Here is a 16,226-nt window from a genome sequence, read left to right on the forward strand (position 1 = left end):
ATTTTCCCCTTTGAGTTGCAGTGACACTTTGCTATATGTATGTGGTTTTGTATCAGCATATGTATTTTGTTCCAATGATCTCTTTCTTTATCTTTACATCAATAGTATATTTTATTAATCACCATAGCTTTAGAATAAGTCTTGCTATGTGGTGGTAAAATTCCTCCAAATTTGTTCTTCCTTTGCAAGATTTCCTTTACTATTCTAGGTCCTTTCCACCTGCACATATATTTTAGAGACAGTTTGTCAATTCTATCAGAAGTACCCTTTGAGCATTTTATTTCAAATACATTGAATCTGAGCCTTTCAATCAATGAATATGATATATCTTTTCATTTATTTAGATATTACTAAAAATTCTCTGCACAGTGATTTGGAGTTTCTAATATAGCACTCTTGCACATTTTTATTACATTTATTATTGTATTTATTATTAGGATATTGGTAGTTTTCTTGCTATTGTAAATGACAAAACAGTTGTCTATTTTTGCCAGTATATATGAATACAACATATATTTGAATATGGGGTTTTGTATCTAGTAAATTTGCTATTTTACTTATTAATTCTAATTGTTTGTATATCTGGGGTGATTTTCCAAGCACTTAATGATATCATCTGCAAATGATGACAGTCCTATTTCTTCATTTCCAATCTTAATATCTTTTAATTCTTTGTCTTATTTTATTTCATGGCCTAAGACCCCCAATACAATGTTGAATAGCAGTGGTGATAGTGGTCCTGATTGTCCTGGTCCCAGTCACTGGGAGAAAGTGTCAAATATTTACCATAATTAGGATGATAGATGTAGGATTTTGTATATATGCATCATGGGATTAAGAAATCTCCTTTCTATTCGTAGACTGCTGGAAATTTTTAATGATTGGCATTGAATTTTTTCAAGTGTTTTTCCTGTATCTACTAATATGATCTTTTGTTTCTTCTCTTACATTTTGTAATAAATTTAAAGTGACTGATTTTTATATATAAAACAAATTCCATATTACTAAAACAAGCATTACCTTTTCACTTTGACTCTTCTCTCTATATATTACTGGATCTGACGGCTATTATTTTGTTTAATGGTTTTGCATCTAGAATGTTTAACACAAAGTTTGACCTGCACTTTCCTCTCTAGTAACATCCTTGTCAGATTTTAGTATGAAGATTTTTCCAGCCTCATAAAAAGAGCTGGGAATTAAGTTAATTTAAGTTAAAATGAGGCTATTAAAATGGGCACTAATTTAACCTGACTAGTATCCTTATAAGAAGAGGAAATTTGGGCACACAAAGAGATGCCAGGGATAAGCAAGCACAGAGGAAAGACCAGGTGAGGATACAGAGAGAAGGTCACTATCTGCAAGCCAAGGGAAGAGGCCTCAGGAGAAACCAAACCTGTGGACACCTTGATCTTGGACTTCCAGCCTCCAGAACTGTGAGAAAATTAATTTCTGTTGCTTAAGCCACTTGATCTGTGGTATTCTGTCATGGCAACCATAGTAAACTAATATAGAAGGTAATTATGATTTTTAAGTTCTTTAATGAACTTCAGACTATTTAAACTTTTCATTTCTTCTTGTGTCTGCTTTGGTAAGTTGTGTTTATATAGAAACCTGTAATTTATCTTCTATTGTCAAAGTTATTCCCCAAAACTATTCATTTTATCCTCTGACTCTAATTTGATATCAGTAAGATCTTTCATGTTGTCCTCTTTTAATCCTTGTTATTTTTTCTTTGTTTCTTTAAAAAAAATCAATTTGGGGTAGCAATTTTACTAACAAGTGAATTTTTGCTTTGTTGATTTTGTCTACTTTTCCTTTCTTTTTCAGTGATTACAGCTCTTATTATTTCTTTCCTTCTAACTTTTAGAGTTTAATTTTTTAAACTCTAAAACCTAGCTATATTTTTAAGCTAGGTTCTTTAGATGAAAGCTCAGATCATTAAATGTCAATTTTCCCTCTTTTTAGTATATGAATCTGGAGCTAAAAATTCGACTTTAAGCACTGTTTTGGCTTCATGTCACAAGTTGTGATATGTCTTATTTTCATTATCATTCAGTTAAAAATATTTTATAGTTTTAAAAAACTTATTTGACCCATGGGTTTATTTAGCACTGTATTACTTAATATTGCAACATTTAGGAATTTTCTATTTATCTATGCTATTGATATTGATTTTTATTTAGTTGTACTGTGCTCAGAGAACATATTCTGTGTGATCTCAATCTTCTAAAATTTGTTGACACCTGCATTATGCTTAGCATTTGGTGATTTTGTTAAATGTTTCATGTATACCTCAAAAACAGAGATATTCTTCAGTTGGATATAGTATTAATCCTATTGCTTAAAATTTTCTGACTAAACTTTTGTCTGTTTTTTGCAGCAGTTATTTCTATAGAAGTGTTAAAATATTCAACTATGATTATAGATTTTTGTATTTCTCCATTTAGCTCTGCCAATCATTTGTTTTCTATACTTTGAAGCAGTTATTATGTGCATATAAAATTGTTATATCTTTTTACTAAATTGACCCTGGAGGTTATGAAATAGCCTCATTATTTCTAGTAATGCTACTTTCTCGAGAGTCTACAAATATCACATTATTATCACTAAAATGGTTCTGGTCTGCCTTTTTTGGTTACTTGTTCTGATATGTCTTGTACATTTTTTACTTTAATCCTTTTTTTTAAAAAAACCAACATATTAAACTGTATGCCATATAAAGAATATGTAGTTCGGGGTAAATTTTTTCCAGTATGACAGTCTTCGTTTTTTAATTGAAATAGTCTACTAACATTCAAGATAAATATTTATTTAGTTAAGTTTAAGTCTACCATCTTGCTCTTCTTTTAATTTTGCCAGTATGTTCTTGTTCTCTAATTTCTGCTTTCTTAACCCCTTTTAGATTGAAAGTATTTATATTATTTTAATTCTTCTCTTTGGATTGATTTTTACTTATATTTTTATTTTATTAAATGTACTTTTATTAGATTTACTCTTAAACAGTTGTTGTTTTTGATGCTATTGAAATGGAAACTTAAAATTTTTAATTTCCAATTGTTCGTTGTTGGTACATATTAACACACTTGATATGTCGTATACTGACCATGAAACCAGCTACTATGTTAACTCACCTATTAATTCCAATTTTCAAATCCTTTATTTTTCTTTAACCCAAGAATACCTTTTATTATGTCTTGTAATGCACAGCTGCAAGTGAGGAATTCTCCTTACTTTTGTTTGAGTTAAACAATCCTTACTTTCTTTTTTTTAAAATTTTATTTATTTATGGCTGTGTTGGGTCTTCGTTTCTGTGCTAGGGTTTTCTCTGGTTGTGCCGTTGCGGAGCACAGGATCCAGATGCGCAGGCTCAGTAATTGTGGCTCACAGGTCTAGTTGCTCCGCGGCATGTGGGATCTTCCCAGATCAGGGCTCGAACCCGTGTTCCCGCATTGGCAGGAAGACTCTCAACCACTGCGCCACCAGGGAAGCCCAAACCATCCTTGCTTTGCTTTAATTTTTCTCATTTCCTAAATTTAGGTGTAATTTGCATACTGAAGAGACCACAAATCTTAATTATACAGTTTGATGAATTTTTACTTATGCATATACTTGTGTAATAATCACCATGATCAAGACATAGAATATTTTCTATTCTCTGAAAGGGTTTCTGTAAGATTGATATTATTTATCTCTTATTTGTATAGAAGAATTCACAAGAGATTCTACCTAGGCCTGGAGGTTTATAGGAGTGACTTTTTAAATTATGGATTTAATTTTTTAATAGGCATAAGACAATTCAGATTTCCTATTGCTTTCTGTGTCCCTTGTGGTATACTGTATTTTTCAAAGAATGCATCCATTTTATTAACTGCTTCATGTATATTGACATAAAGATGTTTATGATACCATTCTTGTTTTTAAAATATATCTAAAAAATAAAAATAAAAATATATCTAGGATATATATGAATATCAGCTATTTCCTTCCTGTTGTGGTATTTTGTGTTTTAACTTACTCTTTTTTTTATTAGTTATTCTTGTTTGGGATTTATCTATTTCATCAATTTTTTCAAAGAACCAACCTTTTACTTTGTTGATTTTCTCTGATGTATGTCTGCTTTCCATTTATTGATTTCTGCACTTATTTTAATAGTTCCTTCTACTTTTTGCATTTAAGTTCCAAGTTTTTTATAGCTTCTTGAGTTAGATCATTGATTTCCAACCTTTTCCTTGTTGTAATACTTGCAACTAAAGACAAGAATTTCCTTCCAAAAATAGCTTTAGCTACATTAGACAAATTATGATGTGTCATATTTTCATTATCATTCAGCTCAAAGTATTTTAAAACTTCTATTGTGTTTTCTTCATTGATCCATGGATTATATAGACATGTATTGCTTTCTTTCCAAACATTCAGAGTTTTCTGGTAGTCTTTCTGCAATATACAAAGATTGAGCATTTGTTATGGTCGGTCTATTTAGTTTTTCTTTACTCTGAAGACATAGCCCTTGCTCTTTGGTCCTTACAGCTGGGTTTGTCACTTACTGCTTAAGAGGTATGCTTCTGAAGTCTCAAATGACAGCTGATAGTGTTTATCGGGTTCCCTCCAACTGGGAGAGGTATGAACTTAGTTCTCCAGAACTAAGCAGCTGCTGAATCTCTACAGATCATTAGCCTTCCAGCTGCTCTTTCCTACAGAGTTTTGGAACATCTTCCTGTGTGTGTGCAATTTAGGAATTAGCCGATGCTGTAAGGAGAATTTATACATGGAAATTTGAGCTCCTTCTCTGTGGTTCCCTCATCATCTGAATTTTGACCCTCAGGTCCTATGGATTTTGGTAGCCAAACACTGACGAGTGTCTCCTCAGTCCAGGGCAACTGCTTCTTTCCACTTGGAGTCTATTCTAAAATGCTGCAAAATAGAACATGTCCCTCGAGGGCAAGCTCTTGTGCAACTCATATCATGTGTTTCCCTTCTCTCAAGGATGTGGCCCTTCAAGCACTGCCTGTGTTGATTGCTCATCCATGTCCTTACAGTTCTTATCTATGATCAATCATTTTTTCCTTTGTAAAAAATAAAAAAGAATATTTTGTCTATGATGAAAAGAATTAATAGTTAGAGACAAATGAGATTCAATGTTAGTTGAAAAGGAATGGACTTTGATCACTCAACTGTGCAATAGAATTACTGAAGAAATAATCTAGTGTCTGGCAGTGCTGCATAATATATTAACTTTTAAATTCGACTACCAAAACTTGATAAAATGTTAAAAATTAATTCTAAATTAAAAATTCAAATTTATTCTTATATGTTGGAAGGATGTTCCTTCATTAAAAAGAAAAGCTGTTTGGCTTTGAACATGGCCCACAAAAATACTGATTTTAAGACTCATCCATTCAGCAATTGGTCCAAAGTATGTATCATGTTTTGAGTGAACATCTAATTCTAACCTTATTCATTATTATAAAGGAGCATAGAATAATTTGGATTATGGCCACACCTTCCCATCATACATGTTACTGCTGTTTTGAATTATAGTACTATCTTATTTTCATATCCCAAAATGTAGTCATTATTGAACAATACTGTTTTAGGCACGCACTCTCTATTTAGCCCTTCTCATGGTTATGAATTTTCTTGCTCACTGTAGCAGTTTGCATCCCATTCCTTCATCAATTCTAAACTCTTATTAATTTACTTCTTATCTCTTTTATATCTATGGCTCAAATTGCATATCTGTGCTTTTAAATGTCAATGAATATATTTTTCATTTATAGTTTTATTAGTCTTTTATTAGTAAATAAAACTTTTATTAGTTTTATTAGTTTATTAGTTTATTAAAATAATTTAATTTTGAAATAATTTCAGACTGACAGAAAAGTTACAAGAATACAGAGAATTCCTGGCTATCCCAGTCCCCAAATGTTAGCATATTTAGCATATTACTGCATTTTCTTTTCCTTTTCTCTCTGTCATATACATGAGAGAAAAGTACACAAACACATATATATGCTTTTAAAATATATATTCTTAAATGTGTATATATGTATGTATTTTAAAGTACATATGTACACATAATAGTATATATTTACATCACATCAAGATGTAATCTTCACTTGTCACCAAACCGGCTGTATCTTGTCGCCAAACCGGCTGACAATCTTCACTTGTCACCAAACCGGCGGTAATTGTGGAGAGGCCATCCTCTCTTCATGTTACTTCCTGAACCCCAATCCTTGGTGGTTAACTAGAAGAGAGACAATGGCCAACGTGTAGCGTAATTGAACTATGGTCTCCAGCATGACAGGTAGAGATATACACTCCTGCACTAATGTGGAAAACAGTATGCTACTCTGGAGGAATCTCCATACAGTTGCTCACTGTTGTTTTTATTACGTCAATGTGCAGGCTACGTTTCCTGCTATCAAGCATACATTATGCGATTCAGCGTCCGAGCCGAAGCTGTCCAAGTCTAGCCTTGAGTCCACTCCAGTCCGTCCCTCACTTCCCAGAACAGGCAGCACAGTGGGGCGGCCGGCGATGGCGCTATGTGCGAACCTTACGGTAAAAGACAAAAAGGAACCAGTGTACCGATTCCTATCTATACTCACAGCCATGATCTGAATCTACTGAACACGGAGGTAGTTGCTAAACCCTACCAGGGGCATCCGTTGACTACAGAAATACTTTCAAGTTTTCAAGGCAGGAAGTGCACAGAGGCAAAGGAAAAAAAGGTTGCTTTTTTTTTTTACCAGTGTGATCACATAAGAGGCTTGGTGTTTCGCTCGGTAAAGCCAACGTAGTCGGCAGGATTCGAACCTGCGCGGGGAAACCCCAATGAATTTCTAGTCCATCGCCTTAACCACTCGGCCACGACTACGCGGATAACCACCTGTGCTGTTAAATCCTTAAATAGAAATTTTACTGGCTGATGTGAGGTAAGGGCAAAGAGGGAAGAAAGGATAAAAATGGGCTGGAGTGCAAAAAAACGCACTCTGCAAATCGGATAGAAACCCTCAGGTGAAGTGCAAGTTTGGCATGGAGGTCAACCTCGCTGGGCAACTGCGGGAGTCGAGAGCCCTAAAATGGGGTGTCCTCACCGCATCAGCAATAGGTTTTCCAGACAACTTGAGGCCTCTATAATGTCCTCACCTGGAACCAAACTAACCTCCCAACGAAGTGGAATCAGACTGTCATCCTAGTTTTAGGCCTTATACGTGTAGCTTTTGTTTGGAACTTTCAGGCACTGAAGCTCCTTGAAGAGCTAGTGGCTAGTGGCTTTCAGAGAGGAACTTAGTTCGATGACTTGCGTCCTGAGTAAAGGGCGAGTGAAATGATGCAGAAAAGCCTCCTTGCATCCCCTTGCTCTGGTGTCCCCAAGTGCCTAGCCCACATCAATCCTAAGGGAACATCAATCCCATTGTGTTTGCACCGTGCTTTGCATTTCACAGTGTGTTTCCACGCTCCCGTCACGTTAAGAACAAAATTTATAGGTGGTTCGTGAGTTCCTGTCGCCCCTGGAACCTGGCTACCTTCTAAAAGGAAGATCCTAGTTTGATTTTTGGCCAAGACAGGAGTTCATGTTCTCGAAATCTAACCAACGCAAATATGTTTCCTTTCCCCCTTCTTACTTTTCCATCTGAGTCAAAACTGCGGGTCACGTGTTTTCCTGAGCCTGTCCAGTGCAAACATTACTGTAATTGGCTTTTGTCTACTTCTTGGTATTATTTACTAATGATTTAAGAAAAGAGGAAGACGATCATAAACAGAAATCACGTTGACTAAACAGAGAAGTGAGGAAGAGGGACGAGAAGGGAGAGGGAGAAGGAGAGGTAGAGAAGAGAGTGAGACGAAGAGAGAGAGACGCAAGATGTCCAGTGGTTTTATGGGAGACGACCGGCTCTGACAGGATAGGCATGAAGCAGTTTTGATAGAAATTATGCTATAAAAGATTGCTGTCCATAATTTATACATATCACTTTATTTGATGTATAGATTTTTATCAAGCATATATATTTTTTTCTCCTGAAGTCATTTGGAACGCTAGTTTTGCCTGAAGTTACATACCAAAGAAAACCTTTTGTGCTTAAAAATATATATGCAGGGGCTTCCCTGGTGGCGCAGTGGTTGGGAATCCGCCTGCTAGTGCAGGGAACACGGGTTCGAGCCCTGTTCCAGGCAGATCCCACATGCTGCAGAAGAACTGGGCCCATGCACCACAACTACTGGGCCTGCGCTCTGGAGCCCGTGAGCCACAACTACTGAGCCTGAGTGCCACAACTATTGAAGCCCACAAGCCTGGAGCCCGTGCTCTTCTGCAGCAAGACAGGCCACCCAATGAGAAGCCCGGGATCCGCAACGAAGAGTGGCCCCCGCTCGCCGCAACTAGAGAAAAGCCCGCACGCAGCAACAAAGACCCAAGGCAGCCAAAAATAAAAATAAATAAATAAAATTTAAAAATATATATATATGCAAAACAGAAAGCAATTAGTGATGCATTTGAACCAAAATTATTTATCAACAGGAGTTTGTTTTAGGGTAACAGGGATCAAGGACTGGACACAGCTGCAACTTTTACTGCACTGAAAAAAAGTATAAACATACCAGAATAGATCTCAGTAAAGGAAGATCAGTAAAGGGTTGAGTTATAAGAAACACAACGTAGTCTAGTTATTATTTTAGGCCGAAACTGGAAACAACCCAAATGTCCATCTACAGTAGAAAAGACATATTGAGAGGTTTTCCCAGTGTAATACCACACCACGAGAGTGAATGAATTACAAGTACACACAACCACATGGATTAAACCTCACTAACTAATACTGAGTGGAAAAAGCCAGACAAAAAACACATATTATAGTGCATTCCAACTTTTGAAAGTTCAAAAACAGGTGAAATTAATGTTCCTTGTACAGTACAAATCAGGGTAATGATTACCCTTGGTAGGTAGTGACTGGGAGGTCCCACTACCCTTGGAAGGAGTTTCTGGGATTCTGATAATGATTTTGGTTCTCAAATTGGGTGCTGGGTACATGGGTGTGTTTGCTTTGTGTAAATGCATTGAGTGGTTCGCTTTCATATGTTTTTTGTGTGTATCTGTTAAGCTGTGGTAAATTTTTTTCTTTTAAAAAATTATTCATCAATATGATGCAATACTTTTGCTGCCATTAAAAGGCATGTAATGCATGAATATTTATTGATGACATACTAAGATATTCATTATGTATTTTTTGAGTAAAAAAATCTGGTTATTACCAAAATTATGGCCATTGTGCAAAAAGATACATTATTAAGGTAGGGTTGTATCTTAAATTATTAACCTATGCGTTTTCTGTGAATTTCCATCCTTTTCTGTTCTCTATTTGGTAACCTGAGTTAATTAAATGAGTTGATTCAAGTAAAGTACCTAGAGCTAGGAGCCAAGTAAAAACTCAAGAAACTTTGGCTTTTATTCACTAGATTATACCTTATATGCAGAGAGTGTTTCTTATTAGTGTTTGGCACATAGTAGGTACTCAATATTTTGCATATACACTCAGGGAGTATCTATATGCTGCTTGCTATGGTTGCTTACTTTTTTAATGTATACACCCAGTTGCTAAAACTACAAAGAGAAGTCACTGAGGATAGAAATTTTACATATATATATGTTTTTTCAATACATATGTATTTCAATTTGTATCGAAAGCCTCATTTGTATAAGGTGTAGCTGAAATTTTTCCAAACGATCAAAAAATGGCTCCTTTTGCTTAACAGTTCTTTTCTCAATTTGTCTCTCTCCTCACATATTTTGCTATAAATAGCACACAGAAACCAGGATGCACTTTCCACTCTTTGCTTGGAAATCTCCTCAGCTAAATATTCAAGTTCATTGCTTACAAGTTGTTTTTCACCCAACTGTAGAACACAATTCAGCCAAGTTCTGCCACTTTACTCCAAGAATCAGTTTTCTTCCAGTTTCTAACTACACATCCCTCATTTCCTGCTGAGAGCTTAAGAGAAGCACCTTTAACATTTACATATTTTTAAAATTAATACTTTTAAAAAAGTTTTAGGTTTACAGAAAAACCCCATATACTCTCACCACTGCCCCTCCCCCTAGTTTTCCCTATTAACATTCTTGCATTAGTACGGTGCATTTGTTACAACTGATGAGAAAACATTGATAAATTATTATTGACTAAAGACCATAGTTTATATTAAGGGTTCACTCTGTGTGTTTGACATTCTATGGGGTTTGACAAATGTATAATGACATAGAGCCACCATTACAATATCATACAAAATAATTTCACTGCCCTAAAAATCCCCTGTGCTACAACCATTCATCCCTCCTTCCCTTCCCCAAACCCCTAGCAACCACTGATCTTTGCTGTCTCCATAGTTTTGACTTTTCCAGAATGTTATATAGTTCGAATCATACAGTATGTAGCCTTTTCACATTAGCTTCTTTCACTCAGCAATTTGCATTTAATGTTCCTTTGTCGAGTTTTTTGGTAGCTTGATTGTTCACTTCTTTTCATTGCTGAATAATATTACATTGTATGGATGTACCGCAGTTTAGCCATTCGCCTATTGAAGAACATCTTGGTTGCTTCCAAGTTTCGGCAATTAGGTTTTCGTGTGCGCATAAGTTTTCAACTCATTTAGGTAAATACCAAGGAGTACAATTGCTGGATCATATTGTAGGAGTGTGCTTAGTTTCGAAAGAAACTGCCAAACTGTCCTCTAAAGTAGGACATCTTGCACTCCCACTGGCAATGAATAAGAGATGCATTCTTTCTTAAACTTAGGAAATTGTTCATCTCTTTACTAGGGATTCTAGCGTTAAAGATTAAAAGTGGGAGCTTGGGACCAAAGTACTACATTCAAGTCTTAGCTTCCCCATTTATTGGTTATGTCACCTTGGGCAGTTTACTCAACTCATCTGTGCCTTAGTTTCCTTTGTAGTAAAGAAGGAATAATAATAAACAACTTCATTAGATTGTTTTAAGAATTAAATAAGTCAGGTGTAAAGCACTTAGAACACTGCCTGGCACATAGAAAGTGTTAAATGATAGCTGATTTCATGTGGTCTCTCCTTCCTGATGGGCAATCATCCACATATTGGCTTTCCATCCTCTGTCCTTTATATCTATCTATCACTTTCTTCTATTTCATTCACCTTTTTCTTTTGAACCACACAGCTTTAAAAGAATATCCTATACATAACTGATTCACTTTTCCATAGCATCAATTCGGTTCTTCTCCAGTACGATTTTAGTTATGTTCCTGCATTTTAAATATGCTTGCATGTGTTTTAATCCCTTTTCATATAGTGTTTTTATTTCAGACTGTTCTCTCACATCTTTCATTCCTGTTTCACTTAGGCCATGTCTTCCTGATTTCCAAGTTTAGTGTTTTGTCAGGCAACAGGCTGAGTGACTGGACCTTAGCCCCACTATACAAATATGGAGATGCACTGAAGCACAGTAAAGTGCTTGGGCCACACATTTAAAAATACAGAAACCTACCTATTTCTGTTGGATTCTTTTCTCCCAAGAACACACCGACAGACTGGCGTTTGGCTCCATTTGAGAGTCGTGGTTGAGCGTCAATATAATGGGTCACGACCAGAATTTTTTAAACAAAGGGATAGAACACTAAATACAAGGCAGGACAGGTAATAAAGGCAAGTTATGCATTGTGAAATGCTTGTTTGCGTTTTTAAATTATATATGTGTGTAAATGTGTATTCTTAAAATCAGTCCGGTCGCACACGCTTGAGAGTCACTGCTCTAACGCATACTTTTACCTGAGACGTGTACAAACAAACGACTAGTGGGTAGTACACTCGTCCCCGCTCCACTGGATCTCATACGTTGGCCTTCTTCTGGGAAATGGAGTTTAGTGTCGTGGAGCACTCTGGGAATCGTAGTCCTATGTGTCCGCGGGGCGCGGTTTAACGCTAGCGAGCGGGTGGGGGGTGGGTGTTCTCTTCTCCCACCAGCGGAAGTGGCCGTTGAAGCCGGCTGTAGGCGTGAAAAGAGCTTGGCGAGGGGGAAAGTCCAGCTGCTTCGGCTCTCTTCACTAGGTTTGGTGACTGTCCCAGAGCTTCTGGACCCGGGATCAGAGAGCGAAAATATCTCTAGCGGGAGGGAAGCCCAGGTATCACTATGGCAACCGCCAGCCCCTCTGGCCGCGTGACGTCACCCCTCTCTCCGCTTGAAGCGGCCTCTGCGAGAGGGAGCTGGGGAGTCCTCGAAGGGGGCTCCCCTCTCCTCCTTTAGTGTGGGACTATTCCGCCCCGATCCCTGGGAGGGCTTTGTTCTTTTGTTCCGGCCTAGGAGGAAGGACGCGAGCCGAGCCCCGCCCTGTTTGTCCACCTTCCAGCTTTTCCGCTCCGCAACAGGTGTGTCTTCTTGAGCCCGCGGGGGTGTGAACCCACAAGTGTGCACCGAGATAACCGTCCGAGTAGGTGGGCGCCTCTGCCCAGATTCTAGGGTAGGCGCCAGAGGTATTTTGGAATCTGGGGCCGAACCTGCGTACTCGATCTCCATTCTGTTTTTGTTCAGCGGGAGTGCCACATGCCTCTTTACTGCGCTCTCCGGGCACTTCTCTTTTCCAAGGACCTCTTGGCCACTGTGCAAAACTCTTGAGGTGTGATTTTGAGACGGTTGCCGCTGACCCCATCTTGTGTCTTTTAGGGCAGCCAGCTTCACTGTGTGTAAGGGCACAGACTCGTGCCGGACATCTGGGATCCAGAGAGAGGACCCCACTGGAGGGACGCTGCTTGGGAAACCCTGGTGTCCAGATTCCAAGAGGAACGGGATGAGCACCTGAGATGGAAGGTAGTGGGGACGACTTGGGGGAGAGTGGGATAATAGGGGCAAAAGAACAGTCATGACATGAAGATTAAATAGTTGACAGAGCTGGAAGAAGTGGAAGAAGGGAACCTTATATATATGACGATCGAGAAAAGAAACAATTACATCATAGGGAGAGATTCTTATTTACATTATAGGGAGAGACTTGGAGGAAGAGTTAATTCTGCTTGGCTTTGGGATTGGGGAATGAAAAGGAGTAATGATTCAGAATGTCTGTGACCCTCACATGATTTCTATTTATTAAAAATTAGAATGATAATCTTACAGTCAGAAAAAATCTTGGTAATCATCTCTTCAATGCAAGAATCAGTTCTGAAATATCCCTGGCGGATGACCATCTGTTAAGCCTATGCCTGAACAATTGTGGCATTAAGCTCCATTTTGGGTGCAGACTATTCCCTTGTTGGTGTTTTCTTTTTTTAGTTCCTTATATGAGGCAGAAGTGCCTTTCCCTGTAACTTCTGTGTTGATCTTAGTTCTCAGTCCCCAAAAGCAAGAGACTGCTCTCTCTTTAACATTGCTGCCCTTCAGATATGTGAATTCAGCTGTTACAACTCCTACTCACAGATTCTTTTTCTTCTCAAAGCAAAATAGCCTCAGTTCCTTTGATGGGTCTCCATGCGATATATCTAGACCTATTCTCTAAAAACTCTACTGCATGATAGCATGCTTCTTAAAATGCATTGCCTAAAACTAAAGTCATTTAGATGTACTTTGAAAAATACCTTAAAGTGTGACGTACTATTTCTTTTGATTTGGATATTTCTGCTGTTTAGTATCAGATTGTATTTGCTTTTTAAAAAATCAGCGATATTATGCTGTTAGTCCTAGATCTTTTTTACATAAACTGCCGTGAACTAGATTTATGTCATCCTTGTATAATAGACTTGTTTTTTATCCTTAATGTCAGGACTTCACATTTATTATGATTGTTCACATCTTTTGGCCAAGTGTTCCAGCTTGTCAGAATAATTAATAATTAATATTAACTTGGTTATTCAGTGTTATAACTGTTCTTTCCAACTTTATGTCACTAGCATATTTAATGAATATTCCTTCTCTTTCTTCCTACATGTCATTCAACAGGTCAGGGTAAGGACAGAGCCCTGTGATATGTCACTGTAGACTTCTTTCTGCATTGTCATTGTGTTTACATTCTGTAGGTATGGCTATGCAGTCAGGTTTGGTTTAACCTAGCTGCTATCATACAGTCCTTTTTCTCGGGTTTGTTTAATATCATTAGAAATCTTAACATTATTTATTTAGGTTTGAGCTATACCTTATATTTGTCCTCTGCTCTTTTTTTCTAAAGGTACAAAGAATCTCTGTTTTATTTCTCACAACTGCATGTGTATCTACAATTATCTCAAAACAAAAAGTTTGATGAAAAAATCAACTGTTTCATTCTATCACCAATGAACAATTGGAAATTGTAATAAAAATAATAATTCCATTTATAATAGCATCCAAAATATGAAACAAGAATATAAACCAACAAAAATATGCAAGATCTCTACTCTGAAAATTTTGCTGAGAAAAGTTTTTTCCAGGTTTATTGAGATATAATTGACCCTGACATTGTGTAAGTTTAAGTTGTCCAGTGTTATGATTTGACCCACCTATATATTGCAAAATGATTACCACAATAAGGTTAGTTAACCACATTGGTCACCACACATATTTGGTGCGGTGTGTGTGTGATGAGAATGTTTAAGATTTATTCTCTTAGCAACTTGCAAGTGTATAATACCGTATTGTTAACAATAATTACCGTACTGTACATTAGATCTCCAGAACTTATTTGTAACTTAAAGTTTGTACCCTTTAACCAAAATCTCCCCATTTCCCCCACCCTCCAGCCCCTGAAAACCCTCATTCTACTCTTTGTTTCTGTGTTCGGACTTTTTAGATTCCACATATGAGATCATGCAGTATTTGTCTTCCTCTTTCTTATTTCACTTAGCATAATGCCTTCAGAGTCCATCCATGTCATCCCAAATGACAGGATTTCCTTCCGTTTTATGGCTGAATAATATTGCATTATATATGTGTATGTGTGTGTACGTTCCCACTGTTTGTGGGAATGTAAATTGGTTTACCCACTATAAAAAACAATATGGAGATTCCTTAAGAAATCGAAACTAGAACTATCATATGATTCAGCAATCCCACTTCTGGGTATGTATCCAAAGGAAATGAAATCACTATCTCAGATATCTGCACCCCCATGTTCATTGCAGCATTATTTACAAGAGCCAAGACATGAAAGCAACCTAAGTTTCCATCAGTGGATGAATGGATAAAGAAAATGTGGTATATATTTATATTTCCATATTGGCTATACCAATTTACATTCCCACCAACAGTGGACAAAGTTTCCTTTTTCTCCACATGCTCACCAACACTTATCTCTTGTCTTTTTGATAATATTCATTCTAACAGGTCTGAGGTGATATCTCATGGTGGTTTTGATTTGCATTTCCCTAATGATCAGTGATATCAAGGACCTTTTCATATACACTGGCCATTTGTATGTCTTCCTTGGAAAAATATCTATTCAGGTTCTCTGCCCATTTTTAAACTGGATTATTTGTTTTTATGCCGTTGAGTTTTATGAGTTCCTTATATACTTTGGATATTAACCTCTTATCAGATATATGATCTGCAAATATTTTCTCCCATTCCATAGCTTATCTTTTCATTCTGTTGATGCTTTCTTTAGCTGTGAAGAAGGTTTTTCGTTTGATGTAGTCCCATTTGTTGCTTTTTCCTTTTGTTGCTTGTGGTTTTTTGGTGTCATATTGAAAAGATCATTGCCAAGACTGATGTCAAGTAGCTTTTTCCTCCTGTTTTCTAGGAGTTTTACAGTTTTAGGTCTTGTTTAAATCTTTAATCCATTTCAAGTTAATTTTCATAATTGGTGTAAGATAGGGATTCTGTTTCCTTCTTTTGTATGTGATTATCCAGTTTTCCCACCACCATTTGTTGAAGAGACTGTCCTTTCCCCATTAAGTATTTTTGGTCCCTTGTCAAATATTAGTTGATCATATATAGGAGACTTTATTTCTGGGCTCTCAATTCTGTTCCATTGGTATCTGTGTCTATTTTATGACAGTACCATATTGTTTTGATTGCTGTAGCTTTATAATATAGTTTGATGCCTCCAGCTTTGTTTTTCTTTGTCAGGATTGCTTTGGTTTTTAGGGGTCTTTTTCGATTCCATACAAATTTTAGAATTTTTTTTCTATTTCTGTGAAAAATGCCATTGGAATTTTGATAGGGATTACATTTAATCTATAGATGACTTTGAGTAGTATGGACAGTTTAACAATAGAAATTCTTCTCATCCATGAACACAAG

The 16,226-nt window shown here is 36.8% G+C and overlaps 1 non-coding gene across 1 annotated transcript; it reads right to left on the bottom strand.

The window, feature by feature from the left end:
* Positions 1-6,798: 6,798 nt before the first annotated feature.
* TRNAS-AGA (transfer RNA serine (anticodon AGA)) lies at positions 6,799-6,880 on the bottom strand. The gene has a single exon. It is a non-coding gene; the product is annotated as a tRNA-Ser (tRNA).
* Between the last annotated feature and the right edge of the window lie 9,346 nt (positions 6,881-16,226).

The sequence above is a fragment of the Lipotes vexillifer genome, unplaced genomic scaffold (assembly GCF_000442215.2).
Source record: "Lipotes vexillifer unplaced genomic scaffold, Lipotes_vexillifer_v1.1 scaffold657, whole genome shotgun sequence".
NCBI lineage: Eukaryota > Metazoa > Chordata > Mammalia > Artiodactyla > Lipotidae > Lipotes > Lipotes vexillifer.